The sequence below is a fragment of the Leptodactylus fuscus genome, chromosome 7 (genome assembly GCF_031893055.1).
Source record: "Leptodactylus fuscus isolate aLepFus1 chromosome 7, aLepFus1.hap2, whole genome shotgun sequence".
NCBI classification, from domain to species: Eukaryota; Metazoa; Chordata; class Amphibia; order Anura; family Leptodactylidae; genus Leptodactylus; species Leptodactylus fuscus.
Window position 1 is genome coordinate 29,083,146 of NC_134271.1, and position 25,960 is coordinate 29,109,105.

The 25,960-nt window shown below is 50.6% G+C and overlaps 29 non-coding genes across 29 annotated transcripts; 12 read left to right on the forward strand and 17 right to left on the reverse strand.

The window, feature by feature from the left end:
- Positions 1-198: 198 nt before the first annotated feature.
- On the forward strand, positions 199-280 carry TRNAS-GCU (transfer RNA serine (anticodon GCU)). The gene has a single exon. It is a non-coding gene; the product is annotated as a tRNA-Ser (tRNA).
- A 371-nt stretch (positions 281-651) lies between these two features.
- TRNAT-AGU (transfer RNA threonine (anticodon AGU)) lies at positions 652-725 on the reverse strand. Its single transcript has one exon. It is a non-coding gene; the product is annotated as a tRNA-Thr (tRNA).
- Positions 726-1,577: 852 nt separating this feature from the next.
- TRNAS-GCU (transfer RNA serine (anticodon GCU)) lies at positions 1,578-1,659 on the forward strand. Its single transcript has one exon. It is a non-coding gene; the product is annotated as a tRNA-Ser (tRNA).
- A 375-nt stretch (positions 1,660-2,034) lies between these two features.
- Positions 2,035-2,108, reverse strand: TRNAT-AGU (transfer RNA threonine (anticodon AGU)). Its single transcript has one exon. It is a non-coding gene; the product is annotated as a tRNA-Thr (tRNA).
- Positions 2,109-2,960: 852 nt separating this feature from the next.
- On the forward strand, positions 2,961-3,042 carry TRNAS-GCU (transfer RNA serine (anticodon GCU)). The gene has a single exon. It is a non-coding gene; the product is annotated as a tRNA-Ser (tRNA).
- A 371-nt stretch (positions 3,043-3,413) lies between these two features.
- Positions 3,414-3,487, reverse strand: TRNAT-AGU (transfer RNA threonine (anticodon AGU)). Its single transcript has one exon. It is a non-coding gene; the product is annotated as a tRNA-Thr (tRNA).
- An 852-nt stretch (positions 3,488-4,339) lies between these two features.
- TRNAS-GCU (transfer RNA serine (anticodon GCU)) lies at positions 4,340-4,421 on the forward strand. The gene has a single exon. It is a non-coding gene; the product is annotated as a tRNA-Ser (tRNA).
- Positions 4,422-4,792: 371 nt separating this feature from the next.
- On the reverse strand, positions 4,793-4,866 carry TRNAT-AGU (transfer RNA threonine (anticodon AGU)). The gene has a single exon. It is a non-coding gene; the product is annotated as a tRNA-Thr (tRNA).
- Positions 4,867-5,718: 852 nt separating this feature from the next.
- On the forward strand, positions 5,719-5,800 carry TRNAS-GCU (transfer RNA serine (anticodon GCU)). Its single transcript has one exon. It is a non-coding gene; the product is annotated as a tRNA-Ser (tRNA).
- Positions 5,801-6,171: 371 nt separating this feature from the next.
- Positions 6,172-6,245, reverse strand: TRNAT-AGU (transfer RNA threonine (anticodon AGU)). The gene has a single exon. It is a non-coding gene; the product is annotated as a tRNA-Thr (tRNA).
- An 852-nt stretch (positions 6,246-7,097) lies between these two features.
- On the forward strand, positions 7,098-7,179 carry TRNAS-GCU (transfer RNA serine (anticodon GCU)). The gene has a single exon. It is a non-coding gene; the product is annotated as a tRNA-Ser (tRNA).
- Positions 7,180-7,554: 375 nt separating this feature from the next.
- TRNAT-AGU (transfer RNA threonine (anticodon AGU)) lies at positions 7,555-7,628 on the reverse strand. Its single transcript has one exon. It is a non-coding gene; the product is annotated as a tRNA-Thr (tRNA).
- Positions 7,629-8,937: 1,309 nt separating this feature from the next.
- TRNAT-AGU (transfer RNA threonine (anticodon AGU)) lies at positions 8,938-9,011 on the reverse strand. The gene has a single exon. It is a non-coding gene; the product is annotated as a tRNA-Thr (tRNA).
- Positions 9,012-10,316: 1,305 nt separating this feature from the next.
- Positions 10,317-10,390, reverse strand: TRNAT-AGU (transfer RNA threonine (anticodon AGU)). Its single transcript has one exon. It is a non-coding gene; the product is annotated as a tRNA-Thr (tRNA).
- Positions 10,391-13,078: 2,688 nt separating this feature from the next.
- On the reverse strand, positions 13,079-13,152 carry TRNAT-AGU (transfer RNA threonine (anticodon AGU)). Its single transcript has one exon. It is a non-coding gene; the product is annotated as a tRNA-Thr (tRNA).
- Positions 13,153-14,004: 852 nt separating this feature from the next.
- On the forward strand, positions 14,005-14,086 carry TRNAS-GCU (transfer RNA serine (anticodon GCU)). The gene has a single exon. It is a non-coding gene; the product is annotated as a tRNA-Ser (tRNA).
- A 375-nt stretch (positions 14,087-14,461) lies between these two features.
- TRNAT-AGU (transfer RNA threonine (anticodon AGU)) lies at positions 14,462-14,535 on the reverse strand. The gene has a single exon. It is a non-coding gene; the product is annotated as a tRNA-Thr (tRNA).
- Positions 14,536-15,840: 1,305 nt separating this feature from the next.
- TRNAT-AGU (transfer RNA threonine (anticodon AGU)) lies at positions 15,841-15,914 on the reverse strand. The gene has a single exon. It is a non-coding gene; the product is annotated as a tRNA-Thr (tRNA).
- A 1,309-nt stretch (positions 15,915-17,223) lies between these two features.
- On the reverse strand, positions 17,224-17,297 carry TRNAT-AGU (transfer RNA threonine (anticodon AGU)). Its single transcript has one exon. It is a non-coding gene; the product is annotated as a tRNA-Thr (tRNA).
- An 852-nt stretch (positions 17,298-18,149) lies between these two features.
- Positions 18,150-18,231, forward strand: TRNAS-GCU (transfer RNA serine (anticodon GCU)). Its single transcript has one exon. It is a non-coding gene; the product is annotated as a tRNA-Ser (tRNA).
- A 1,298-nt stretch (positions 18,232-19,529) lies between these two features.
- On the forward strand, positions 19,530-19,611 carry TRNAS-GCU (transfer RNA serine (anticodon GCU)). Its single transcript has one exon. It is a non-coding gene; the product is annotated as a tRNA-Ser (tRNA).
- Positions 19,612-19,986: 375 nt separating this feature from the next.
- On the reverse strand, positions 19,987-20,060 carry TRNAT-AGU (transfer RNA threonine (anticodon AGU)). The gene has a single exon. It is a non-coding gene; the product is annotated as a tRNA-Thr (tRNA).
- A 1,305-nt stretch (positions 20,061-21,365) lies between these two features.
- Positions 21,366-21,439, reverse strand: TRNAT-AGU (transfer RNA threonine (anticodon AGU)). The gene has a single exon. It is a non-coding gene; the product is annotated as a tRNA-Thr (tRNA).
- An 852-nt stretch (positions 21,440-22,291) lies between these two features.
- On the forward strand, positions 22,292-22,373 carry TRNAS-GCU (transfer RNA serine (anticodon GCU)). The gene has a single exon. It is a non-coding gene; the product is annotated as a tRNA-Ser (tRNA).
- Positions 22,374-22,744: 371 nt separating this feature from the next.
- TRNAT-AGU (transfer RNA threonine (anticodon AGU)) lies at positions 22,745-22,818 on the reverse strand. The gene has a single exon. It is a non-coding gene; the product is annotated as a tRNA-Thr (tRNA).
- Positions 22,819-23,670: 852 nt separating this feature from the next.
- Positions 23,671-23,752, forward strand: TRNAS-GCU (transfer RNA serine (anticodon GCU)). Its single transcript has one exon. It is a non-coding gene; the product is annotated as a tRNA-Ser (tRNA).
- Positions 23,753-24,123: 371 nt separating this feature from the next.
- TRNAT-AGU (transfer RNA threonine (anticodon AGU)) lies at positions 24,124-24,197 on the reverse strand. The gene has a single exon. It is a non-coding gene; the product is annotated as a tRNA-Thr (tRNA).
- Positions 24,198-25,049: 852 nt separating this feature from the next.
- Positions 25,050-25,131, forward strand: TRNAS-GCU (transfer RNA serine (anticodon GCU)). Its single transcript has one exon. It is a non-coding gene; the product is annotated as a tRNA-Ser (tRNA).
- A 375-nt stretch (positions 25,132-25,506) lies between these two features.
- On the reverse strand, positions 25,507-25,580 carry TRNAT-AGU (transfer RNA threonine (anticodon AGU)). The gene has a single exon. It is a non-coding gene; the product is annotated as a tRNA-Thr (tRNA).
- Between the last annotated feature and the right edge of the window lie 380 nt (positions 25,581-25,960).

Consider the following 25,960-nt stretch of genomic DNA (forward strand, 5'->3'; position numbering starts at 1 on the left):
GACTAGAGACATTTTGGCATTTAAACCCTTGGCGTGGGTTTATCTCTGGTAGACTTTCCACTAGAAAGACATTATATACCGTAGGAGGTGAGATGAGGCCCACTGGGCCAATGAACGACGCTACACGAGGTTGAGTGCAAATGCAGCCCAAGGCTCCTCAAAATTCTTTTGGGGATGTTGGGAATCGGCCGCCGCCAGGACGAGGTGGCCGAGTGGTTAAGGCGATGGACTGCTAATCCATTGTGCTCTGCATGCATGGGTTCGAATCCCATCCTCGTCGATTCTTTCTGACGTTTCCCACTTGGAAACTTGCTTTGCTGAGCCTCTTTTGTCTGCCAGCGGATGCCCAGAGCACGGACATTCACAATCACCATTCAAGAAGGGCCGTTGGCAAACTCTGCAATGACGTCTGGATGGATGGTGTGGCCGATGAAGGGGGGCACTAGGAAGTCACCTCTCTTTTCATTTGTCTGGCTTGATGCCATCCTATATCCTCTAAAGAAGGTGGTGGCAGAGTTCCTCCTTTTCCCGCCATTAGCCAATACACATTCTTTATCCCGCCATGGGTCTATCTTTGGGCTGTGGGAAAGGCAAGTTCGATGTCAAACGCCTCCTTATCATTTTGCGTGAAAAGCTGAAAATAGGGAAGGTAGGCACTGCTGAGATTCGAACTCAGGATCTCCTGTTTACTAGACAGGCGCTTTAACCAACTAAGACACAGCGCCACATGAGGAAGCCGCCGGGTGCCCGGGTTACAATACGGGCGCTTTAACCAACCAAGCCACAGTGCCACGGAAAGAAAGCGCTGGATCTCCTGTTTACTAGACAGGCGCTTGAAACGACCAAGCCACAGCGCCCTGCGAATAAACCGCCGCCGGGAAGCCTGCCAAACGGCATCTCTAATGGATGACTCCAATTTCTGCGCGCCTGTATTATTTGACGAAGCCCTTACAGCGTTTGCCTTTTTATCCCATCCTCGCCAGGAGGACCCATGTGGACAATAGAAGTCCCCCCTCCCCTTCCCTTCATGCCCCCCAAACATCCGCAGTGAGTTTCACGGGGTTGCCTTTGCAAAAGCTAAGAGACCTTCACTTCTATTCCATACTCGGCAGCAACATTTAATAATAGGAAGTCCCTGCGAGTCGTGACATTTAAGAAATCAAATCTTTTTGGGAAAGGCGCTGCTTGAAACCGCACGGACAAATTGGCAGAATGCCACAGCAGTTGGACGCATGTGGAGGGCTAGAGATTTGTGGTGGCGTGGCTGATTGAGCCAGCGCAGCATGCATCCAGATCTGTCTTGCTTTCACGGCATATTTAAGGAATAGACTGATTGAAGGAATGCCAGGTAAGTAAAGACATGAGTAAGAACTATTGATGACTAGAGACATTTTGGCATTTAAACCCTTGGCGTGGGTTTATCTCTGGTAGACTTTCCACTAGAAAGACATTATATACCGTAGGAGGTGAGATAAGGCCCACTGGGCCAATGAACGACGCTACACGAGGTTGAGTGGAAATGCAGCCCAAGGCTCCTCAAAATTCTTTTGGGGATGTTGGGAATCGGCCGCCGCCAGGACGAGGTGGCCGAGTGGTTAAGGCGATGGACTGCTAATCCATTGTGCTCTGCATGCATGGGTTCGAATCCCATCCTCGTCGATTCTTTCTGACGTTTCCCACTTGGAAACTTGCTTTGCTGAGCCTCTTTTGTCTGCCAGCGGATGCCCAGAGCACGGACATTCGCAATCACCATTCAAGAAGGGCCGTTGGCAAACTCTGCAATGACGTCTGGATGGATGGATGGTGTGGCCGATGAAGGGGGGCACTAGGAAGTCACCTCTCTTTTCATTTGTCTGGCTTGATGCCATCCTATATCCTCTAAAGAAGGTGGTGGCAGAGTTCCTCCTTTTCCCGCCATTAGCCAATACACATTCTTTATCCCGCCATGGGTCTATCTTTGGGCTGTGGGAAAGGCAAGTTCGATGTCAAACGCCTCCTTATCATTTTGCGTGAAAAGCTGAAAATAGGGAAGGTAGGCACTGCTGAGATTCGAACTCAGGATCTCCTGTTTACTAGACAGGCGCTTTAACCAACTAAGACACAGCGCCACATGAGGAAGCCGCCGGGTGCCCGGGTTACAATACGGGCGCTTTAACCAACCAAGCCACAGTGCCACGGAAAGAAAGCGCTGGATCTCCTGTTTACTAGACAGGCGCTTGAAACGACCAAGCCACAGCGCCCTGCGAATAAACCGCCGCCGGGAAGCCTGCCAAATGGCATCTCTAATGGATGACTCCAATTTCTGCGCGCCTGTATTATTTGACGCAGCCCTTACAGCGTTTGCCTTTTTATCCCATCCTCGCCAGGAGGACCCATGTGGACAATAGAAGTCCCCCCTCCCCTTCCCTTCATGCCCCCCAAACATCCGCAGTGAGTTTCACGGGGTTGCCTTTGCAAAAGCTAAGAGACCTTCACTTCTATTCCATACTCGGCAGCAACATTTAATAATAGGAAGTCCCTGCGAGTCGTGACATTTAAGAAATCAAATCTTTTTGGGAAAGGCGCTGCTTGAAACCGCACGGACAAATTGGCAGAATGCCACAGCAGTTGGACGCATGTGGAGGGCTAGAGATTTGTGGTGGCGTGGCTGATTGAGCCAGCGCAGCATGCATCCAGATCTGTCTTGCTTTCACGGCATATTTAAGGAATAGACTGATTGAAGGAATGCCAGGGAAGTACAGACATGAGTAAGAACTATTGATGACTAGAGACATTTTGGCATTTAAACCCTTGGCGTGGGTTTATCTCTGGTAGACTTTCCACTAGAAAGACATTATATACCGTAGGAGGTGAGATGAGGCCCACTGGGCCAATGAACGACGCTACACGAGGTTGAGTGGAAATGCAGCCCAAGGCTCCTCAAAATTCTTTTGGGGATGTTGGGAATCGGCCGCCGCCAGGACGAGGTGGCCGAGTGGTTAAGGCGATGGACTGCTAATCCATTGTGCTCTGCATGCATGGGTTCGAATCCCATCCTCGTCGATTCTTTCTGACGTTTCCCACTTGGAAACTTGCTTTGCTGAGCCTCTTTTGTCTGCCAGCGGATGCCCAGAGCACGGACATTCGCAAAAACCATTCAATAAGGGCCATTGGCAAACTCTGCAATGACGTCTGGATGGATGGTGTGGCCGATGAAGGGGGGCACTAGGAAGTCACCTCTCTTTTCATTTGTCTGGCTTGATGCCATCCTATATCCTCTAAAGAAGGTGGTGGCAGAGTTCCTCCTTTTCCCGCCATTAGCCAATACACATTCTTTATCCCGCCATGGGTCTATCTTTGGGCTGTGGGAAAGGCAAGTTCGATGTCAAACGCCTCCTTATCATTTTGCGTGAAAAGCTGAAAATAGGGAAGGTAGGCACTGCTGAGATTCGAACTCAGGATCTCCTGTTTACTAGACAGGCGCTTTAACCAACTAAGCCACAGCGCCACATGAGGAAGCCGCCGGGTGCCCGGGTTACAATACGGGCGCTTTAACCAACCAAGCCACAGTGCCACGGAAAGAAAGCGCTGGATCTCCTGTTTACTAGACAGGCGCTTGAAACGACCAAGCCACAGCGCCCTGCGAATAAACCGCCGCCGGGAAGCCTGCCAAACGGCATCTCTAATGGATGACTCCAATTTCTGCGCGCCTGTATTATTTGACGCAGCCCTTACAGCGTTTGCCTTTTTATCCCATCCTCACCAGGGAGACCCATGTGGACAATAGAAGTCCCCCCTCCCCTTCCCTTCACGCCCCCCAAACATCCGCAGTGAGTTTCACGGGGTTGCCTTTGCAAAAGCTAAGAGACCTTCACTTCTATTCCATACTCGGCAGCAACATTTAATAATAGGAAGTCCCTGCGAGTCGTGACATTTAAGAAATCAAATCTTTTTGGGAAAGGCGCTGCTTGAAACCGCACGGACAAATTGGCAGAATGCCACAGCAGTTGGACGCATGTGGAGGGCTAGAGATTTGTGGTGGCGTGGCTGATTGAGCCAGCGCAGCATGCATCCAGATCTGTCTTGCTTTCACGGCATATTTAAGGAATAGACTGATTGAAGGAATGCCAGGGAAGTACAGACATGAGTAAGAACTATTGATGACTAGAGACATTTTGGCATTTAAACCCTTGGCGTGGGTTTATCTCTGGTAGACTTTCCACTAGAAAGACATTATATACCGTAGGAGGTGAGATAAGGCCCACTGGGCCAATGAACGACGCTACACGAGGTTGAGTGGAAACGCAGCCCAAGGCTCCTCAAAATTCTTTTGGGGATGTTGGGAATCGGCCGCCGCCAGGACGAGGTGGCCGAGTGGTTAAGGCGATGGACTGCTAATCCATTGTGCTCTGCATGCATGGGTTCGAATCCCATCCTCGTCGATTCTTTCTGACGTTTCCCACTTGGAAACTTGCTTTGCTGAGCTTCTTTTGTCTGCCAGCGGATGCCCAGAGCACGGACATTCGCAATCACCATTCAAGAAGGGCCGTTGGCAAACTCTGCAATGACGTCTGGATGGATGGTGTGGCCGATGAAGGGGGGCACTAGGAAGTCACCTCTCTTTTCATTTGTCTGGCTTGATGCCATCCTATATCCTCTAAAGAAGGTGGTGGCAGAGTTCCTCCTTTTCCCGCCATTAGCCAATACACATTCTTTATCCCGCCATGGGTCTATCTTTGGGCTGTGGGAAAGGCAAGTTCGATGTCAAACGCCTCCTTATCATTTTGCGTGAAAAGCTGAAAATAGGGAAGGTAGGCACTGCTGAGATTCGAACTCAGGATCTCCTGTTTACTAGACAGGCGCTTTAACCAACTAAGCCACAGCGCCACATGAGGAAGCCGCCGGGTGCCCGGGTTACAATACGGGCGCTTTAACCAACCAAGCCACAGTGCCACGGAAAGAAAGCGCTGGATCTCCTGTTTACTAGACAGGCGCTTGAAACGACCAAGCCACAGCGCCCTGCGAATAAACCGCCGCCGGGAAGCCTGCCAAACGGCATCTCTAATGGATGACTCCAATTTCTGCGCACCTGTATTATTTGACGCAGCCCTTACAGCGTTTGCCTTTTTATCCCATCCTCACCAGGGAGACCCATGTGGACAATAGAAGTCCCCCCTCCCCTTCCCTTCACGCCCCCCAAACATCCGCAGTGAGTTTCACGGGGTTGCCTTTGCAAAAGCTAAGAGACCTTCACTTCTATTCCATACTCGGCAGCAACATTTAATAATAGGAAGTCCCTGCGAGTCGTGACATTTAAGAAATCAAATCTTTTTGGGAAAGGCGCTGCTTGAAACCGCACGGACAAATTGGCAGAATGCCACAGCAGTTGGACGCATGTGGAGGGCTAGAGATTTGTGGTGGCGTGGCTGATTGAGCCAGCGCAGCATGCATCCAGATCTGTCTTGCTTTCACGGCATATTTAAGGAATAGACTGATTGAAGGAATGCCAGGGAAGTACAGACATGAGTAAGAACTATTGATGACTAGAGACATTTTGGCATTTAAACCCTTGGCGTGGGTTTATCTCTGGTAGACTTTCCACTAGAAAGACATTATATACCGTAGGAGGTGAGATGAGGCCCACTGGGCCAATGAACGACGCTACACGAGGTTGAGTGCAAATGCAGCCCAAGGCTCCTCAAAATTCTTTTGGGGATGTTGGGAATCGGCCGCCGCCAGGACGAGGTGGCCGAGTGGTTAAGGCGATGGACTGCTAATCCATTGTGCTCTGCATGCATGGGTTCGAATCCCATCCTCGTCGATTCTTTCTGACGTTTCCCACTTGGAAACTTGCTTTGCTGAGCCTCTTTTGTCTGCCAGCGGATGCCCAGAGCACGGACATTCACAATCACCATTCAAGAAGGGCCGTTGGCAAACTCTGCAATGACGTCTGGATGGATGGTGTGGCCGATGAAGGGGGGCACTAGGAAGTCACCTCTCTTTTCATTTGTCTGGCTTGATGCCATCCTATATCCTCTAAAGAAGGTGGTGGCAGAGTTCCTCCTTTTCCCGCCATTAGCCAATACACATTCTTTATCCCGCCATGGGTCTATCTTTGGGCTGTGGGAAAGGCAAGTTCGATGTCAAACGCCTCCTTATCATTTTGCGTGAAAAGCTGAAAATAGGGAAGGTAGGCACTGCTGAGATTCGAACTCAGGATCTCCTGTTTACTAGACAGGCGCTTTAACCAACTAAGACACAGCGCCACATGAGGAAGCCGCCGGGTGCCCGGGTTACAATACGGGCGCTTTAACCAACCAAGCCACAGTGCCACGGAAAGAAAGCGCTGGATCTCCTGTTTACTAGACAGGCGCTTGAAACGACCAAGCCACAGCGCCCTGCGAATAAACCGCCGCCGGGAAGCCTGCCAAACGGCATCTCTAATGGATGACTCCAATTTCTGCGCGCCTGTATTATTTGACGAAGCCCTTACAGCGTTTGCCTTTTTATCCCATCCTCGCCAGGAGGACCCATGTGGACAATAGAAGTCCCCCCTCCCCTTCCCTTCATGCCCCCCAAACATCCGCAGTGAGTTTCACGGGGTTGCCTTTGCAAAAGCTAAGAGACCTTCACTTCTATTCCATACTCGGCAGCAACATTTAATAATAGGAAGTCCCTGCGAGTCGTGACATTTAAGAAATCAAATCTTTTTGGGAAAGGCGCTGCTTGAAACCGCACGGACAAATTGGCAGAATGCCACAGCAGTTGGACGCATGTGGAGGGCTAGAGATTTGTGGTGGCGTGGCTGATTGAGCCAGCGCAGCATGCATCCAGATCTGTCTTGCTTTCACGGCATATTTAAGGAATAGACTGATTGAAGGAATGCCAGGTAAGTAAAGACATGAGTAAGAACTATTGATGACTAGAGACATTTTGGCATTTAAACCCTTGGCGTGGGTTTATCTCTGGTAGACTTTCCACTAGAAAGACATTATATACCGTAGGAGGTGAGATAAGGCCCACTGGGCCAATGAACGACGCTACACGAGGTTGAGTGGAAATGCAGCCCAAGGCTCCTCAAAATTCTTTTGGGGATGTTGGGAATCGGCCGCTGCCAGGACGAGGTGGCCGAGTGGTTAAGGCGATGGACTGCTAATCCATTGTGCTCTGCATGCATGGGTTCGAATCCCATCCTCGTCGATTCTTTCTGACGTTTCCCACTTGGAAACTTGCTTTGCTGAGCCTCTTTTGTCTGCCAGCGGATGCCCAGAGCACGGACATTCGCAATCACCATTCAAGAAGGGCCGTTGGCAAACTCTGCAATGACGTCTGGATGGATGGATGGTGTGGCCGATGAAGGGGGGCACTAGGAAGTCACCTCTCTTTTCATTTGTCTGGCTTGATGCCATCCTATATCCTCTAAAGAAGGTGGTGGCAGAGTTCCTCCTTTTCCCGCCATTAGCCAATACACATTCTTTATCCCGCCATGGGTCTATCTTTGGGCTGTGGGAAAGGCAAGTTCGATGTCAAACGCCTCCTTATCATTTTGCGTGAAAAGCTGAAAATAGGGAAGGTAGGCACTGCTGAGATTCGAACTCAGGATCTCCTGTTTACTAGACAGGCGCTTTAACCAACTAAGACACAGCGCCACATGAGGAAGCCGCCGGGTGCCCGGGTTACAATACGGGCGCTTTAACCAACCAAGCCACAGTGCCACGGAAAGAAAGCGCTGGATCTCCTGTTTACTAGACAGGCGCTTGAAACGACCAAGCCACAGCGCCCTGCGAATAAACCGCCGCCGGGAAGCCTGCCAAACGGCATCTCTAATGGATGACTCCAATTTCTGCGCGCCTGTATTATTTGACGCAGCCCTTACAGCGTTTGCCTTTTTATCCCATCCTCGCCAGGAGGACCCATGTGGACAATAGAAGTCCCCCCTCCCCTTCCCTTCACGCCCCCCAAACATCCGCAGTGAGTTTCACGGGGTTGCCTTTGCAAAAGCTAAGAGACCTTCACTTCTATTCCATACTCGGCAGCAACATTTAATAATAGGAAGTCCCTGCGAGTCGTGACATTTAAGAAATCAAATCTTTTTGGGAAAGGCGCTGCTTGAAACCGCACGGACAAATTGGCAGAATGCCACAGCAGTTGGACGCATGTGGAGGGCTAGAGATTTGTGGTGGCGTGGCTGATTGAGCCAGCGCAGCATGCATCCAGATCTGTCTTGCTTTCACGGCATATTTAAGGAATAGACTGATTGAAGGAATGCCAGGGAAGTACAGACATGAGTAAGAACTATTGATGACTAGAGACATTTTGGCATTTAAACCCTTGGCGTGGGTTTATCTCTGGTAGACTTTCCACTAGTAAGACATTATATACCGTAGGAGGTGAGATAAGGCCCACTGGGCCAATGAACGACGCTACACGAGGTTGAGTGGAAACGCAGCCCAAGGCTCCTCAAAATTCTTTTGGGGATGTTGGGAATCGGCCGCTGCCAGGACCAGGTGGCCGAGTGGTTAAGGCGATGGACTGCTAATCCATTGTGCTCTGCATGCATGGGTTCGAATCCCATCCTCGTCGATTCTTTCTGACGTTTCCCACTTGGAAACTTGCTTTGCTGAGCCTCTTTTGTCTGCCAGCGGATGCCCAGAGCACGGACATTCGCAATCACCATTCAAGAAGGGCCGTTGGCAAATTCTGCAATGACGTCTGGATGGATGGATGGTGTGGCCGATGAAGGGGGGCACTAGGAAGTCACCTCTCTTTTCATTTGTCTGGCTTGATGCCATCCTATATCCTCTAAAGAAGGTGGTGGCAGAGTTCCTCCTTTTCCCGCCATTAGCCAATACACATTCTTTATCCCGCCATGGGTCTATCTTTGGGCTGTGGGAAAGGCAAGTTCGATGTCAAACGCCTCCTTATCATTTTGCGTGAAAAGCTGAAAATAGGGAAGGTAGGCACTGCTGAGATTCGAACTCAGGATCTCCTGTTTACTAGACAGGCGCTTTAACCAACTAAGCCACAGCGCCACATGAGGAAGCCGCCGGGTGCCCGGGTTACAATACGGGCGCTTTAACCAACCAAGCCACAGTGCCACGGAAAGAAAGCGCTGGATCTCCTGTTTACTAGACAGGCGCTTGAAACGACCAAGCCACAGCGCCCTGCGAATAAACCGCCGCCGGGAAGCCTGCCAAACGGCATCTCTAATGGATGACTCCAATTTCTGCGCGCCTGTATTATTTGACGCAGCCCTTACAGCGTTTGCCTTTTTATCCCATCCTCGCCAGGAGGACCCATGTGGACAATAGAAGTCCCCCCTCCCCTTCCCTTCACGCCCCCCAAACATCCGCAGTGAGTTTCACGGGGTTGCCTTTGCAAAAGCTAAGAGACCTTCACTTCTATTCCATACTCGGCAGCAACATTTAATAATAGGAAGTCCCTGCGAGTCGTGACATTTAAGAAATCAAATCTTTTTGGGAAAGGCGCTGCTTGAAACCGCACGGACAAATTGGCAGAATGCCACAGCAGTTGGACGCATGTGGAGGGCTAGAGATTTGTGGTGGCGTGGCTGATTGAGCCAGCGCAGCATGCATCCAGATCTGTCTTGCTTTCACGGCATATTTAAGGAATAGACTGATTGAAGGAATGCCAGGGAAGTACAGACATGAGTAAGAACTATTGATGACTAGAGACATTTTGGCATTTAAACCCTTGGCGTGGGTTTATCTCTGGTAGACTTTCCACTAGTAAGACATTATATACCGTAGGAGGTGAGATAAGGCCCACTGGGCCAATGAACGACGCTACACGAGGTTGAGTGGAAACGCAGCCCAAGGCTCCTCAAAATTCTTTTGGGGATGTTGGGAATCGGCCGCCGCCAGGACCAGGTGGCCGAGTGGTTAAGGCGATGGACTGCTAATCCATTGTGCTCTGCATGCATGGGTTCGAATCCCATCCTCGTCGATTCTTTCTGACGTTTCCCACTTGGAAACTTGCTTTGCTGAGCCTCTTTTGTCTGCCAGCGGATGCCCAGAGCACGGACATTCGCAATCACCATTCAAGAAGGGCCGTTGGCAAACTCTGCAATGACGTCTGGATGGATGGTGTGGCCGATGAAGGGGGGCACTAGGAAGTCACCTCTCTTTTCATTTGTCTGGCTTGATGCCATCCTATATCCTCTAAAGAAGGTGGTGGCAGAGTTCCTCCTTTTCCCGCCATTAGCCAATACACATTCTTTATCCCGCCATGGGTCTATCTTTGGGCTGTGGGAAAGGCAAGTTCGATGTCAAACGCCTCCTTATCATTTTGCGTGAAAAGCTGAAAATAGGGAAGGTAGGCACTGCTGAGATTCGAACTCAGGATCTCCTGTTTACTAGACAGGCGCTTTAACCAACTAAGCCACAGCGCCACATGAGGAAGCCGCCGGGTGCCCGGGTTACAATACGGGTGCTTTAACCAACCAAGCCACAGTGCCACGGAAAGAAAGCGCTGGATCTCCTGTTTACTAGACAGGCGCTTGAAACGACCAAGCCACAGCGCCCTGCGAATAAACCGCCGCCGGGAAGCCTGCCAAACGGCATCTCTAATGGATGACTCCAATTTCTGCGCGCCTGTATTATTTGACGCAGCCCTTACAGCGTTTGCCTTTTTATCCCATCCTCGCCAGGAGGACCCATGTGGACAATAGAAGTCCCCCCTCCCCTTCCCTTCACGCCCCCCAAACATCCGCAGTGAGTTTCACGGGGTTGCCTTTGCAAAAGCTAAGAGACCTTCACTTCTATTCCATACTCGGCAGCAACATTTAATAATAGGAAGTCCCTGCGAGTCGTGACATTTAAGAAATCAAATCTTTTTGGGAAAGGCGCTGCTTGAAACCGCACGGACAAATTGGCAGAATGCCACAGCAGTTGGACGCATGTGGAGGGCTAGAGATTTGTGGTGGCGTGGCTGATTGAGCCAGCGCAGCATGCATCCAGATCTGTCTTGCTTTCACGGCATATTTAAGGAATAGACTGATTGAAGGAATGCCAGGGAAGTACAGACATGAGTAAGAACTATTGATGACTAGAGACATTTTGGCATTTAAACACTTGGCGTGGGTTTATCTCTGGTAGACTTTCCACTAGTAAGACATTATATACCGTAGGAGGTGAGATAAGGCCCACTGGGCCAATGAACGACGCTACACGAGGTTGAGTGGAAACGCAGCCCAAGGCTCCTCAAAATTCTTTTGGGGATGTTGGGAATCGGCCGCCGCCAGGACGAGGTGGCCGAGTGGTTAAGGCGATGGACTGCTAATCCATTGTGCTCTGCATGCATAGGTTCGAATCCCATCCTCGTCGATTCTTTCTGACGTTTCCCACTTGGAAACTTGCTTTGCTGAGCCTCTTTTGTCTGCCAGCGGATGCCCAGAGCACGGACATTCGCAATCACCATTCAAGAAGGGCCGTTGGCAAACTCTGCAATGACGTCTGGATGGATGGATGGTGTGGCCGATGAAGGGGGGCACTAGGAAGTCACCTCTCTTTTCATTTGTCTGGCTTGATGCCATCCTATATCCTCTAAAGAAGGTGGTGGCAGAGTTCCTCCTTTTCCCGCCATTAGCCAATACACATTCTTTATCCCGCCATGGGTCTATCTTTGGGCTGTGGGAAAGGCAAGTTCGATGTCAAACGCCTCCTTATCATTTTGCGTGAAAAGCTGAAAATAGGGAAGGTAGGCACTGCTGAGATTCGAACTCAGGATCTCCTGTTTACTAGACAGGCGCTTTAACCAACTATGCCACAGCGCCACATGAGGAAGCCGCCGGGTGCCCGGGTTACAATACGGGCGCTTTAACCAACCAAGCCACAGTGCCACGGAAAGAAAGCGCTGGATCTCCTGTTTACTAGACAGGCGCTTGAAACGACCAAGCCACAGCGCCCTGCGAATAAACCGCCGCCGGGAAGCCTGCCAAACGGCATCTCTAATGGATGACTCCAATTTCTGCGCGCCTGTATTATTTGACGCAGCCCTTACAGCGTTTGCCTTTTTATCCCATCCTCGCCAGGAGGACCCATGTGGACAATAGAAGTCCCCCCTCCCCTTCCCTTCACGCCCCCCAAACATCCGCAGTGAGTTTCACGGGGTTGCCTTTGCAAAAGCTAAGAGACCTTCACTTCTATTCCATACTCGGCAGCAACATTTAATAATAGGAAGTCCCTGCGAGTCGTGACATTTAAGAAATCAAATCTTTTTGGGAAAGGCGCTGCTTGAAACCGCACGGACAAATTGGCAGAATGCCACAGCAGTTGGACGCATGTGGAGGGCTAGAGATTTGTGGTGGCGTGGCTGATTGAGCCAGCGCAGCATGCATCCAGATCTGTCTTGCTTTCACGGCATATTTAAGGAATAGACTGATTGAAGGAATGCCAGGGAAGTACAGACATGAGTAAGAACTATTGATGACTAGAGACATTTTGGCATTTAAACCCTTGGCGTGGGTTTATCTCTGGTAGACTTTCCACTAGTAAGACATTATATACCGTAGGAGGTGAGATAAGGCCCACTGGGCCAATGAACGACGCTACACGAGGTTGAGTGGAAACGCAGCCCAAGGCTCCTCAAAATTCTTTTGGGGATGTTGGGAATCGGCCGCCGCCAGGACCAGGTGGCCGAGTGGTTAAGGCGATGGACTGCTAATCCATTGTGCTCTGCATGCATGGGTTCGAATCCCATCCTCGTCGATTCTTTCTGACGTTTCCCACTTGGAAACTTGCTTTGCTGAGCCTCTTTTGTCTGCCAGCGGATGCCCAGAGCACGGACATTCGCAATCACCATTCAAGAAGGGCCGTTGGCAAACTCTGCAATGACGTCTGGATGGATGGTGTGGCCGATGAAGGGGGGCACTAGGAAGTCACCTCTCTTTTCATTTGTCTGGCTTGATGCCATCCTATATCCTCTAAAGAAGGTGGTGGCAGAGTTCCTCCTTTTCCCGCCATTAGCCAATACACATTCTTTATCCCGCCATGGGTCTATCTTTGGGCTGTGGGAAAGGCAAGTTCGATGTCAAACGCCTCCTTATCATTTTGCGTGAAAAGCTGAAAATAGGGAAGGTAGGCACTGCTGAGATTCGAACTCAGGATCTCCTGTTTACTAGACAGGCGCTTTAACCAACTAAGCCACAGCGCCACATGAGGAAGCCGCCGGGTGCCCGGGTTACAATACGGGCGCTTTAACCAACCAAGCCACAGTGCCACGGAAAGAAAGCGCTGGATCTCCTGTTTACTAGACAGGCGCTTGAAACGACCAAGCCACAGCGCCCTGCGAATAAACCGCCGCCGGGAAGCCTGCCAAACGGCATCTCTAATGGATGACTCCAATTTCTGCGCGCCTGTATTATTTGACGCAGCCCTTACAGCGTTTGCCTTTTTATCCCATCCTCGCCAGGAGGACCCATGTGGACAATAGAAGTCCCCCCTCCCCTTCCCTTCACGCCCCCCAAACATCCGCAGTGAGTTTCACGGGGTTGCCTTTGCAAAAGCTAAGAGACCTTCACTTCTATTCCATACTCGGCAGCAACATTTAATAATAGGAAGTCCCTGCGAGTCGTGACATTTAAGAAATCAAATCTTTTTGGGAAAGGCGCTGCTTGAAACCGCACGGACAAATTGGCAGAATGCCACAGCAGTTGGACGCATGTGGAGGGCTAGAGATTTGTGGTGGCGTGGCTGATTGAGCCAGCGCAGCATGCATCCAGATCTGTCTTGCTTTCACGGCATATTTAAGGAATAGACTGATTGAAGGAATGCCAGGGAAGTACAGACATGAGTAAGAACTATTGATGACTAGAGACATTTTGGCATTTAAACCCTTGGCGTGGGTTTATCTCTGGTAGACTTTCCACTAGTAAGACATTATATACCGTAGGAGGTGAGATAAGGCCCACTGGGCCAATGAACGACGCTACACGAGGTTGAGTGGAAACGCAGCCCAAGGCTCCTCAAAATTCTTTTGGGGATGTTGGGAATCGGCCGCCGCCAGGACGAGGTGGCCGAGTGGTTAAGGCGATGGACTGCTAATCCATTGTGCTCTGCATGCATGGGTTCGAATCCCATCCTCGTCGATTCTTTCTGACGTTTCCCACTTGGAAACTTGCTTTGCTGAGCCTCTTTTGTCTGCCAGCGGATGCCCAGAGCACGGACATTCGCAATCACCATTCAAGAAGGGCCGTTGGCAAACTCTGCAATGACGTCTGGATGGATGGATGGTGTGGCCGATGAAGGGGGGCACTAGGAAGTCACCTCTCTTTTCATTTGTCTGGCTTGATGCCATCCTATATCCTCTAAAGAAGGTGGTGGCAGAGTTCCTCCTTTTCCCGCCATTAGCCAATACACATTCTTTATCCCGCCATGGGTCTATCTTTGGGCTGTGGGAAAGGCAAGTTCGATGTCAAACGCCTCCTTATCATTTTGCGTGAAAAGCTGAAAATAGGGAAGGTAGGCACTGCTGAGATTCGAACTCAGGATCTCCTGTTTACTAGACAGGCGCTTTAACCAACTAAGCCACAGCGCCACATGAGTAAGCCGCCGGGTGCCCGGGTTACAATACGGGCGCTTTAACCAACCAAGCCACAGTGCCACGGAAAGAAAGCGCTGGATCTCCTGTTTATTAGACAGGCGCTTGAAACGACCAAGCCACAGCGCCCTGCGAATAAACCGCCGCCGGGAAGCCTGCCAAACGGCATCTCTAATGGATGACTCCAATTTCTGCGCGCCTGTATTATTTGACGCAGCCCTTACAGCGTTTGCCTTTTTATCCCATCCTCACCAGGAGGACCCATGTGGACAATAGAAGTCCCCCCTCCCCTTCCCTTCACGCCCCCCAAACATCCGCAGTGAGTTTCACGGGGTTGCCTTTGCAAAAGCTAAGAGACCTTCACTTCTATTCCATACTCGGCAGCAACATTTAATAATAGGAAGTCCCTGCGAGTCGTGACATTTAAGAAATCAAATCTTTTTGGGAAAGGCGCTGCTTGAAACCGCACGGACAAATTGGCAGAATGCCACAGCAGTTGGACGCATGTGGAGGGCTAGAGATTTGTGGTGGCGTGGCTGATTGAGCCAGCGCAGCATGCATCCAGATCTGTCTTGCTTTCACGGCATATTTAAGGAATAGACTGATTGAAGGAATGCCAGGGAAGTACAGACATGAGTAAGAACTATTGATGACTAGAGACATTTTGGCATTTAAACACTTGGCGTGGGTTTATCTCTGGTAGACTTTCCACTAGTAAGACATTATATACCGTAGGAGGTGAGATAAGGCCCACTGGGCCAATGAACGACGCTACACGAGGTTGAGTGGAAACGCAGCCCAAGGCTCCTCAAAATTCTTTTGGGGATGTTGGGAATCGGCCGCCGCCAGGACCAGGTGGCCGAGTGGTTAAGGCGATGGACTGCTAATCCATTGTGCTCTGCATGCATGGGTTCGAATCCCATCCTCGTCGATTCTTTCTGACGTTTCCCACTTGGAAACTTGCTTTGCTGAGCCTCTTTTGTCTGCCAGCGGATGCCCAGAGCACGGACATTCGCAATCACCATTCAAGAAGGGCCGTTGGCAAACTCTGCAATGACGTCTGGATGGATGGTGTGGCCGATGAAGGGGGGCACTAGGAAGTCACCTCTCTTTTCATTTGTCTGGCTTGATGCCATCCTATATCCTCTAAAGAAGGTGGTGGCAGAGTTCCTCCTTTTCCCGCCATTAGCCAATACACATTCTTTATCCCGCCATGGGTCTATCTTTGGGCTGTGGGAAAGGCAAGTTCAATGTCAAACGCCTGCTTATCATTTTGCGTGAAAAGCTGAAAATAGGGAAGGTAGGCACTGCTGAGATTCGAACTCAGGATCACCTGTTTACTAGACAGGCGCTTTAACCAACTAAGCCACAGCGCCACATGAGGAAGCCGCCGGGTGCCCGGGTTACAATACGGGCGCTTTAACCAACCAAGCCACAGTGCCACGGAAAGAAAGCGCTGGATCTCCTGTTTACTAGACAGGCGCTTGAAACGAACAAGCCACAGCGCCCTGCGAATAAACCGCCGCCGGGAAGCCTGCCAAACGGCATCTCTAATGGATGACTCCAATTTCTGCGCGCCTGTATTATTTGACGCAGCCCTTACAGCGTTTGCCTTTTTATCCCATCCTCGCCAGGAGGACCCATGTGGACAATAGAAGTCCCCCCTCCCCTTCCCTTCACGCCCCCCAAACATCCGCAGTGAGTTTCACGGGGTTGCCTTTGCAAAAGCTAAGAGACCTTCACTTCTATTCCATACTCGGCAGCAACATTTAATAATAGGAAGTCCCTGCGAGTCGTGACATTTAAGAAATCAAATCTTTTTGGGAAAGGCGCTGCTTGAAACCGCACGGACAAATTGGCAGAATGCCACAGCAGTTGGACGCATGTGGAGGGCTAGAGATTTGTGGTGGCGTGGCTGATTGAGCCAGCGCAGCATGCATCCAGATCTGTCTTGCTTTCACGGCATATTTAAGGAATAGACTGATTGAAGGAATGCCAGGGAAGTACAGACATGAGTAAGAACTATTGATGACTAGAGACATTTTGGCATTTAAACCCTTGGCGTGGGTTTATCTCTGGTAGACTTTCCACTAGTAAGACATTATATACCGTAGGAGGTGAGATAAGGCCCACTGGGCCAATGAACGACGCTACACGAGGTTGAGTGGAAACGCAGCCCAAGGCTCCTCAAAATTCTTTTGGGGATGTTGGGAATCGGCCGCCGCCAGGACCAGGTGGCCGAGTGGTTAAGGCGATGGACTGCTAATCCATTGTGCTCTGCATGCATGGGTTCGAATCCCATCCTCGTCGATTCTTTCTGACGTTTCCCACTTGGAAACTTGCTTTGCTGAGCCTCTTTTGTCTGCCAGCGGATGCCCAGAGCACGGACATTCGCAATCACCATTCAAGAAGGGCCGTTGGCAAACTCTGCAATGACGTCTGGATGGATGGATGGTGTGGCCGATGAAGGGGGGCACTAGGAAGTCACCTCTCTTTTCATTTGTCTGGCTTGATGCCATCCTATATCCTCTAAAGAAGGTGGTGGCAGAGTTCCTCCTTTTCCCGCCATTAGCCAATACACATTCTTTAAACCGCCATGGGTCTATCTTTGGGCTGTGGGAAAGGCAAGTTCGATGTCAAACGCCTCCTTATCATTTTGCGTGAAAAGCTGAAAATAGGGAAGGTAGGCACTGCTGAGATTCGAACTCAGGACCTCCTGTTTACTAGACAGGCGCTTTAACCAACTAAGCCACAGCGCCACATGAGGAAGCCGCCGGGTGCCCGGGTTACAATACGGGCGCTTTAACCAACCAAGCCACAGTGCCACGGAAAGAAAGCCCTGGATCTCCTGTTTACTAGACAGGCGCTTGAAACGACCAAGCCACAGCGCCCTGCGAATAAACCGCCGCCGGGAAGCCTGCCAAACGGCATCTCTAATGGATGACTCCAATTTCTGCGCGCCTGTATTATTTGACGCAGCCCTTACAGCGTTTGCCTTTTTATCCCATCCTCGCCAGGAGGACCCATGTGGACAATAGAAGTCCCCCCTCCCCTTCCCTTCACGCCCCCCAAACATCCGCAGTGAGTTTCACGGGGTTGCCTTTGCAAAAGCTAAGAGACCTTCACTTCTATTCCATACTCGGCAGCAACATTTAATAATAGGAAGTCCCTGCGAGTCGTGACATTTAAGAAATCAAATCTTTTTGGGAAAGGCGCTGCTTGAAACCGCACGGACAAATTGGCAGAATGCCACAGCAGTTGGACGCATGTGGAGGGCTAGAGATTTGTGGTGGCGTGGCTGATTGAGCCAGCGCAGCATGCATCCAGATCTGTCTTGCTTTCACGGCATATTTAAGGAATAGACTGATTGAAGGAATGCCAGGGAAGTACAGACATGAGTAAGAACTATTGATGACTAGAGACATTTTGGCATTTAAACCCTTGGCGTGGGTTTATCTCTGGTAGACTTTCCACTAGTAAGACATTATATACCGTAGGAGGTGAGATAAGGCCCACTGGGCCAATGAACGACGCTACACGAGGTTGAGTGGAAACGCAGCCCAAGGCTCCTCAAAATTCTTTTGGGGATGTTGGGAATCGGCCGCCGCCAGGACGAGGTGGCCGAGTGGTTAAGGCGATGGACTGCTAATCCATTGTGCTCTGCATGCATGGGTTCGAATCCCATCCTCGTCGATTCTTTCTGACGTTTCCCACTTGGAAACTTGCTTTGCTGAGCCTCTTTTGTCTGCCAGCGGATGCCCAGAGCACGGACATTCGCAATCACCATTCAAGAAGGGCCGTTGGCAAACTCTGCAATGACGTCTGGATGGATGGTGTGGCCGATGAAGGGGGGCACTAGGAAGTCACCTCTCTTTTCATTTGTCTGGCTTGATGCCATCCTATATCCTCTAAAGAAGGTGGTGGCAGAGTTCCTCCTTTTCCCGCCATTAGCCAATACACATTCTTTATCCCGCCATGGGTCTATCTTTGGGCTGTGGGAAAGGCAAGTTCGATGTCAAACGCCTGCTTATCATTTTGCGTGAAAAGCTGAAAATAGGGAAGATAGGCACTGCTGAGATTCGAACTCAGGATCTGCCTGTTTACTAGAGAGGCGCTTTAACCAACTAAGCCAAAGCGCCACATGAGGAAGCCGCCGGGTGCCCGGGTTACAATACGGGCGCTTTAACCAACCAAGCCACAGTGCCACGGAAAGAAAGCGCTGGATCTCCTGTTTACTAGACAGGCGCTTGAAACGACCAAGCCACAGCGCCCTGCGAATAAACCGCCGCCGGGAAGCCTGCCAAACGGCATCTCTAATGGATGACTCCAATTTCTGCGCGCCTGTATTATTTGACGCAGCCCTTACAGCGTTTGCCTTTTTATCCCATCCTCGCCAGGAGGACCCATGTGGACAATAGAAGTCCCCCCTCCCCTTCCCTTCACGCCCCCCAAACATCCGCAGTGAGTTTCACGGGGTTGCCTTTGCAAAAGCTAAGAGACCTTCACTTCTATTCCATACTCGGCAGCAACATTTAATAATAGGAAGTCCCTGCGAGTCGTGACATTTAAGAAATCAAATCTTTTTGGGAAAGGCGCTGCTTGAAACCGCACGGACAAATTGGCAGAATGCCACAGCAGTTGGACGCATGTGGAGGGCTAGAGATTTGTGGTGGCGTGGCTGATTGAGCCAGCGCAGCATGCATCCAGATCTGTCTTGCTTTCACGGCATATTTAAGGAATAGACTGATTGAAGGAATGCCAGGGAAGTACAGACATGAGTAAGAACTATTGATGACTAGAGACATTTTGGCATTTAAACCCTTGGCGTGGGTTTATCTCTGGTAGACTTTCCACTAGAAAGACATTATATACTGTAGGAGGTGAGATAAGGCCCACTGGGCCAATGAACGACGCTACACGAGGTTGAGTGGAAACGCAGCCCAAGGCTCCTCAAAATTCTTTTGGGGATGTTGGGAATCGGCCGCCGCCAGGACGAGGTGGCCGAGTGGTTAAGGCGATGGACTGCTAATCCATTGTGCTCTGCATGCATGGGTTCGAATCCCATCCTCGTCGATTCTTTCTGACGTTTCCCACTTGGAAACTTGCTTTGCTGAGCCTCTTTTGTCTGCCAGCGGATGCCCAGAGCACGGACATTCGCAATCACCATTCAAGAAGGGCCGTTGGCAAACTCTGCAATGACGTCTGGATGGATGGATGGTGTGGCCGATGAAGGGGGGCACTAGGAAGTCACCTCTCTTTTCATTTGTCTGGCTTGATGCCATCCTATATCCTCTAAAGAAGGTGGTGGCAGAGTTCCTCCTTTTCCCGCCATTAGCCAATACACATTCTTTATCCCGCCATGGGTCTATCTTTGGGCTGTGGGAAAGGCAAGTTCGATGTCAAACGCCTCCTTATCATTTTGCGTGAAAAGCTGAAAATAGGGAAGGTAGGCACTGCTGAGATTCGAACTCAGGATCTCCTGTTTACTAGACAGGCACTTTAACCAACTAAGCCACAGTGCCACATGAGGAAGCCGCCGGGTGCCCGGGTTACAATACGGGCGCTTTAACCAACCAAGCCACAGTGCCACGGAAAGAAAGCGCTGGATCTCCTGTTTACTAGACAGGCGCTTGAAACGACCAAGCCACAGCGCCCTGCGAATAAACCGCCGCCGGGAAGCCTGCCAAACGGCATCTCTAATGGATGACTCCAATTTCTGCGCGCCTGTATTATTTGACGCAGCCCTTACAGCGTTTGCCTTTTTATCCCATCCTCGCCAGGAGGACCCATGTGGACAATAGAAGTCCCCCCTCCCCTTCCCTTCACGCCCCCCAAACATCCGCAGTGAGTTTCACGGGGTTGCCTTTGCAAAAGCTAAGAGACCTTCACTTCTATTCCATACTCGGCAGCAACATTTAATAATAGGAAGTCCCTGCGAGTCGTGACATTTAAGAAATCAAATCTTTTTGGGAAAGGCGCTGCTTGAAACCGCACGGACAAATTGGCAGAATGCCACAGCAGTTGGACGCATGTGGAGGGCTAGAGATTTGTGGTGGCGTGGCTGATTGAGCCAGCGCAGCATGCATCCAGATCTGTCTTGCTTTCACGGCATATTTAAGGAATAGACTGATTGAAGGAATGCCAGGGAAGTACAGACATGAGTAAGAACTATTGATGACTAGAGACATTTTGGCATTTAAACCCTTGGCGTGGGTTTATCTCTGGTAGACTTTCCACTAGAAAGACATTATATACCGTAGGAGGTGAGATAAGGCCCACTGGGCCAATGAACGACGCTACACGAGGTTGAGTGGAAACGCAGCCCAAGGCTCCTCAAAATTCTTTTGGGGATGTTGGGAATCGGCCGCCGCCAGGACCAGGTGGCCGAGTGGTTAAGGCGATGGACTGCTAATCCATTGTGCTCTGCATGCATGGGTTCGAATCCCATCCTCGTCGATTCTTTTTGACGTTTCCCACTTGGAAACTTGCTTTGCTGAGCCTCTTTTGTCTGCCAGCGGATGCCCAGAGCACGGACATTCGCAATCACCATTCAAGAAGGGCCGTTGGCAAACTCTGCAATGACGTCTGGATGGATGGTGTGGCCGATGAAGGGGGGCACTAGGAAGTCACCTCTCTTTTCATTTGTCTGGCTTGATGCCATCCTATATCCTCTAAAGAAGGTGGTGGCAGAGTTCCTCCTTTTCCCGCCATTAGCCAATACACATTCTTTATCCCGCCATGGGTCTATCTTTGGGCTGTGGGAAAGGCAAGTTCGATGTCAAACGCCTCCTTATCATTTTGCGTGAAAAGCTGAAAATAGGGAAGGTAGGCACTGCTGAGATTCGAACTCAGGATCTCCTGTTTACTAGACAGGCGCTTTAACCAACTAAGCCACAGCGCCACATGAGGAAGCCGCCGGGTGCCCGGGTTACAATACGGGCGCTTTAACCAACCAAGCCACAGTGCCACGGAAAGAAAGCGCTGGATCTCCTGTTTACTAGACAGGCGCTTGAAACGACCAAGCCACAGCGCCCTGCGAATAAACCGCCGCCGGGAAGCCTGCCAAACGGCATCTCTAATGGATGACTCCAATTTCTGCGCGCCTGTATTATTTGACGCAGCCCTTACAGCGTTTGCCTTTTTATTCCATCCTCGCCAGGAGGACCCATGTGGACAATAGAAGTCCCCCCTCCCCTTCCCTTCACGCCCCCCAAACATCCGCAGTGAGTTTCACGGGGTTGCCTTTGCAAAAGCTAAGAGACCTTCACTTCTATTCCATACTCGGCAGCAACATTTAATAATAGGAAGTCCCTGCGAGTCGTGACATTTAAGAAATCAAATCTTTTTGGGAAAGGCGCTGCTTGAAACCGCACGGACAAATTGGCAGAATGCCACAGCAGTTGGACGCATGTGGAGGGCTAGAGATTTGTGGTGGCGTGGCTGATTGAGCCAGCGCAGCATGCATCCAGATCTGTCTTGCTTTCACGGCATATTTAAGGAATAGACTGATTGAAGGAATGCCAGGGAAGTACAGACATGAGTAAGAACTATTGATGACTAGAGACATTTTGACATTTAAACCCTTGGCGTGGGTTTATCTCTGGTAGACTTTCCACTAGAAAGACATTATATACCGTAGGAGGTGAGATAAGGCCCACTGGGCCAATGAATGACGCTACACGAGGTTGAGTGGAAACGCAGCCCAAGGCTCCTCAAAATTCTTTTGGGGATGTTGGGAATCGGCCGCTGCCAGGACAAGGTGGCCGAGTGGTTAAGGCGGTGGACTGCTAATCCATTGTGCTCTGCATGCATGGGTTCGAATCCCATCCTCGTCGATTCTTTCTGACGTTTCCCACTTGGAAACTTGCTTTGCTGAGCCTCTTTTGTCTGCCAGCGGATGCCCAGAGCACGGACATTCGCAATCACCATTCAAGAAGGGCCGTTGGCAAACTCTGCAATGACGTCTGGATGGATGGTGTGGCCGATGAAGGGGGGCACTAGGAAGTCACCTCTCTTTTCATTTGTCTGGCTTGATGCCATCCTATATCCTCTAAAGAAGGTGGTGGCAGAGTTCCTCCTTTTCCCGCCATTAGCCAATACACATTCTTTATCCCGCCATGGGTCTATCTTTGGGCTGTGGGAAAGGCAAGTTCGATGTCAAACGCCTCCTTATCATTTTGCGTGAAAAGCTGAAAATAGGGAAGGTAGGCACTGCTGAGATTCGAACTCAGGATCTCCTGTTTACTAGACAGGCGCTTTAACCAACTAAGCCACAGCGCCACATGAGGAAGCCGCCGGGTGCCCGGGTTACAATACGGGCGCTTTAACCAACCAAGCCACAGTGCCACGGAAAGAAAGCGCTGGATCTCCTGTTTACTAGACAGGCGCTTGAAACGACCAAGTCACAGCGCCCTGCGAATAAACCGCCGCCGGGAAGCCTGCCAAACGGCATCTCTAATGGATGACTCCAATTTCTGTGCGCCTGTATTATTTGACGCAGCCCTTACAGCGTTTGCCTTTTTATCCCATCCTCGCCAGGAGGACCCATGTGGACAATAGAAGTCCCCCCTCCCCTTCCCTTCACGCCCCCCAAACATCCGCAGTGAGTTTCACGGGGTTGCCTTTGCAAAAGCTAAGAGACCTTCACTTCTATTCCATACTCGGCAGCAACATTTAATAATAGGAAGTCCCTGCGAGTCGTGACATTTAAGAAATCAAATCTTTTTGGGAAAGGCGCTGCTTGAAACCGCACGGACAAATTGGCAGAATGCCACAGCAGTTGGACGCATGTGGAGGGCTAGAGATTTGTGGTGGCGTGGCTGATTGAGCCAGCGCAGCATGCATCGAGATCTGTCTTGCTTTCACGGCATATTTAAGGAATAGACTGATTGAAGGAATGCCAGGGAAGTACAGACATGAGTAAGAACTATTGATGACTAGAGACATTTTGGCATTTAAACCCTTGGCGTGGGTTTATCTCTGGTAGACTTTCCACTAGAAAGACATTATATACCGTAGGAGGTGAGATAAGGCCCACTGGGCCAATGAACGACGCTACACGAGGTTGAGTGGAAACGCAGCCCAAGGCTCCTCAAAATTCTTTTGGGGATGTTGGGAATCGGTCGCCGCCAGGACGAGGTGGCCGAGTGGTTAAGGCGATGGACTGCTAATCCATTGTGCTCTGCATGCATGGGTTCGAATCCCATCCTCGTCGATTCTTTTTGACGTTTCCCACTTGGAAACTTGCTTTGCTGAGCCTCTTTTGTCTGCCAGCGGATGCCCAGAGCACGGACATTTGCAATCACCATTCAAGAAGGGCCGTTGGCAAACTCTGCAATGACGTCTGGATGGATGGTGTGGCCGATGAAGGGGGGCACTAGGAAGTCACCTCTCTTTTCATTTGTCTGGCTTGATGCCATCCTATATCCTCTAAAGAAGGTGGTGGCAGAGTTCCTCCTTTTCCCGCCATTAGCCAATACACATTCTTTATCCCGCCATGGGTCTATCTTTGGGCTGTGGGAAAGGCAAGTTCGATGTCAAACGCCTCCTTATTATTTTGCGTGAAAAGCTGAAAATAGGGAAGGTAGGCACTGCTGAGATTCGAACTCAGGATCTCCTGTTTACTAGATAGGCGCTTTAACCAACTAAGCCACAGCGCCACATGAGGAAGCCGCCGGGTGCCCGGGTTACAATACGGGCGCTTTAACCAACCAAGCCACAGTGCCACGGAAAGAAAGCGCTGGATCTCCTGTTTACTAGACAGGCGCTTGAAACGACCAAGCCACAGCGCCCTGCGAATAAACCGCCGCCGGGAAGCCTGCCAAACGGCATCTCTAATGGATGACTCCAATTTCTGCGCGCCTGTATTATTTGACGCAGCCCTTACAGCGTTTGCCTTTTTATCCCATCCTCGCCAGGAGGACCCATGTGGACAATAGAAGTCCCCCCTCCCCTTCCCTTCACGCCCCCCAAACATCCGCAGTGAGTTTCACGGGGTTGCCTTTGCAAAAGCTAAGAGACCTTCACTTCTATTCCATACTCGGCAGCAACATTTAATAATAGGAAGTCCCTGCGAGTCGTGACATTTAAGAAATCAAATCTTTTTGGGAAAGGCGCTGCTTGAAACCGCACGGACAAATTGGCAGAATGCCACAGCAGTTGGACGCATGTGGAGGGCTAGAGATTTGTGGTGGCGTGGCTGATTGAGCCAGCGCAGCATGCATCGAGATCTGTCTTGCATTCACGGCATATTTAAGGAATAGACTGATTGAAGGAATGCCAGGGAAGTACAGACATGAGTAAGAACTATTGATGACTAGAGACATTTTGGCATTTAAACCCTTGGCGTGGGTTTATCTCTGGTAGACTTTCCACTAGAAAGACATTATATACCGTAGGAGGTGAGATAAGGCCCACTGGGCCAATGAACGACGCTACACGAGGTTGAGTGGAAACGCAGCCCAAGGCTCCTCAAAATTCTTTTGGGGATGTTGGGAATCGGCCGCCGCCAGGACGAGGTGGCCGAGTGGTTAAGGCGATGGACTGCTAATCCATTGTGCTCTGCATGCATGGGTTCGAATCCCATCCTCGTCGATTCTTTCTGACGTTTCCCACTTGGAAACTTGCTTTGCTGAGCCTCTTTTGCCTGCCAGCGGATGCCCAGAGCACGGACATTCGCAATCACCATTCAAGAAGGGCCGTTGGCAAACTCTGCAATGACGTCTGGATGGATGGATGGTGTGGCCGATGAAGGGGGGCACTAGGAAGTCACCTCTCTTTTCATTTGTCTGGCTTGATGCCATCCTATATCCTCTAAAGAAGGTGGTGGCAGAGTTCCTCCTTTTCCCGCCATTAGCCAATACACATTCTTTATCCCGCCATGGGTCTATCTTTGGGCTGTGGGAAAGGCAAGTTCGATGTCAAACGCCTCCTTATCATTTTGCGTGAAAAGCTGAAAATAGGGAAGGTAGGCACTGCTGAGATTCGAACTCAGGATCTCCTGTTTACTAGATAGGCGCTTTAACCAACTAAGCCACAGCGCCACATGAGGAAGCCGCCGGGTGCCCGGGTTACAATACGGGCGCTTTAACCAACCAAGCCACAGTGCCACGGAAAGAAAGCGCTGGATCTCCTGTTTACTAGACAGGCGCTTGAAACGACCAAGCCACAGCGCCCTGCGAATAAACCGCCGCCGGGAAGCCTGCCAAACGGCATCTCTAATGGATGACTCCAATTTCTGCGCGCCTGTATTATTTGACGCAGCCCTTACAGCGTTTGCCTTTTTATCCCATCCTCGCCAGGAGGACCCATGTGGACAATAGAAGTCCCCCCTCCCCTTCCCTTCACGCCCCCCAAACATCCGCAGTGAGTTTCACGGGGTTGCCTTTGCAAAAGCTAAGAGACCTTCACTTCTATTCCATAC